The following is a 2500-nucleotide window of genomic DNA, read 5'->3' as shown; positions in this document are numbered from 1 at the left end:
CGCCCTAGGTTATTTCCCACATTTCAGTACATGCTCCAGAGTCCGCTTTGTTGTCAGTCGCACTCGCGACACGACCATTTCGTGCCTCTGTCATGGCAAATCATGCTTCATTTCACTGTCACTTACAGCGCTCCGACTCGAATCCAGTAGCATCCGTGATGCATCGATTCGGTTCGGCGTGCCCCAGAGGGAACGGCCACATTTCACTTTTTCAACAGGTTGCCTTATTGTACGGTCATAACTACAGCACTTATTTACGCTCCCGCATTGGACACGGGTCATCTCGCACTTCGTCCTTTACGCATATGATACGTCGGATTGGACAGCAAAAAAGAAAAAAAAAATGAGGATGATAAATAAATGGCGGTGATAAAAAAAGGAGTGGTGGCGGGAAAAATGTCTGCTCAACGGTGCACTTCGGTCATGTTAGCCAGCCGTTCACGTCACTCTTCAGTTTACTTGTTAGGTTCTCACCAATTGTCATCTGTTGTTTCTCTCTCCAGGTCAGTCAAGTTCAGTAGGTCCACCCTGCACCAGCTTGGACGTTATCTTCCCAGGTAAAAAAAAAAAAAAAAAAGGAGGGAGAGAAGGAAAGGCGTGGAAAATGCGACAGCAACCATGCTGGCATACATATATATGTATGTGAAGGCTTGGGACAATATATATATATGTATACACGTTCGCTCCTGCCTTAGTGCTCAGCAAATAGGTGGGTTTGCTTGGTAAAATAGAGAAACAGTCTTGACTTACGTCACCCTCTATAGGTTCCGGTCGTCCATCCTTCGTCCCCAAAGAGATAGGACATCACTCCTAGGGCACGATTTACCTGGAGCCATGTCCCAACTCGGCAGCGAAGACCTTACCGCCCCCTTGTCTCCTCGCCCGCCTTCAGTGAGCGACAGCGTACAGTCCTTCAGGGGTTGGACTATCCCCAGGCTGACAGCGGAGCTGAGACGCAGGGGCATTCCTTTCCCCGCTACGGCTAGGAAGGCAGAGCTTTTCAGGCTCCTCTCTACCCCACCAGCTACGACCGGGCCTAGTACCCCGCCTCAGGCTACGCTCCAGTCCATCTCATCGGCTATAGGCCAACTGCACGCTATGGTGTCATCCCTAACCAATACGGTCATGGACGTCCAGGCCAGAGTGACGCTCCTAGAAGCTCTCCCAGCCACAACCACCCCTGTTCCGGTTCCAGTCCCGTCACCACTGCCGACAGTTAACGAAGGAACATGTCCCGTGGTCTGTCCAGCACATCTGGTGCCGGCCGGCATTAGGAAGGACATCTTGGACGGCAAGGATGTCAACCTAGCCTCCCTGCTCATTTCGGTACATGACCTTGCAGAAAACAAGGCTTACTCCTGGGGAGATGTCACCGTAGTCCTCAAAGCTAAGGACCCCAGGCTGAATCGTAAACTTTCCATCCCAGAGTTTGCCCTAGCCTTTGGGATGATGAGAGACGTCATTTGCTCAGCATCCCCTGCCAGGAGGGAAGAGCTGGATTTGTACCTCCACACGGTAGTGGACCTAGGATACAAATACGGAGGCTTCTCCTTCTACGACTATCATCGGTCATTCTCAGCCAAGGCAGCCGCTAAACTGGCACAGTTCCAGTCACCCACAGACTGGAGCCTTATGGACACGGAACTGTTCTGTCGGCATTTTGCCGGCCTTCGTTCACCCCTGTGTGCCATCTGCCAGTCCTCCACCCATACCGCTTCCTGGTGCGCCAACATACCGGTTAGTCGCCCGGTAGAGTTCCCCTCCACCTCTGGTGCAGCCCTAGGCCAATCAGGCCCTGCGCCAAAGAATCAAGTGGACAAATTCGGACGTACGGTCCGAACCGTAGGGGGAGCGGCCATCTGCAATAATTATAACTACGGCTCGTGCAATTTTAGCCAGTGCCGCCTATTGCACATCTGTGTCCTATGTCACAGAGCGCACCCCAGAAATTTGTGCGAGGTCAAAGCACACAAGGGCTCATGACTGAGCCGCATAGATGTCCTATGCTTGGGCTTCTACCTCACTATGCACCCCACTCCTTCACTAGCCACCTTCCTCATCGGTGGCTTCACGACAGGCTTCCACACCGGCCTCATCTCCTTACCCCACCAGACCTACGAGTGCAGAAACCTCCGCTCAGCAGCCGCTGACGAGCAAGCCATTGACCAACTGCTGCAGAACGAGGTGGAACGAGGCTTTGTCATAGGTCCCTTCTCACAGCCCCCCTTCAATATGTGGAGAGTTAGCCCTATTGGGCTTGTCAAGGGCAAATTTTCTAATAAAAATCGTTTGGTGTACGACCTGTCTGCGCCTCGTTCTTCCCACATTCCCAGCTTAAAGGGGTTGTAAAGGTAATTTTTTTATTTTCTACATAGGTTCCTTTAAGCTAGTGCATTGTTGGTTCACTTATCTTTTCCTTCGATTTTCCTTCTAAATGTTTTTTTTTCTTTGTTTTCTTTGTCTGAATTTCTCACTTCCTGTTCCTCCTCAGTAAGCTGTT

This window comes from Lithobates pipiens, unplaced genomic scaffold, assembly GCF_037356315.1.
Source record: "Lithobates pipiens isolate NorthernLeopardFrog02 unplaced genomic scaffold, aLitPip1_a1.2 Scaffold_13, whole genome shotgun sequence".
NCBI classification, from domain to species: domain Eukaryota; kingdom Metazoa; phylum Chordata; class Amphibia; order Anura; family Ranidae; genus Lithobates; species Lithobates pipiens.
The sequence above is the reverse complement of the archived record's forward strand: the minus strand, read 5'-3'. Positions refer to the sequence as shown.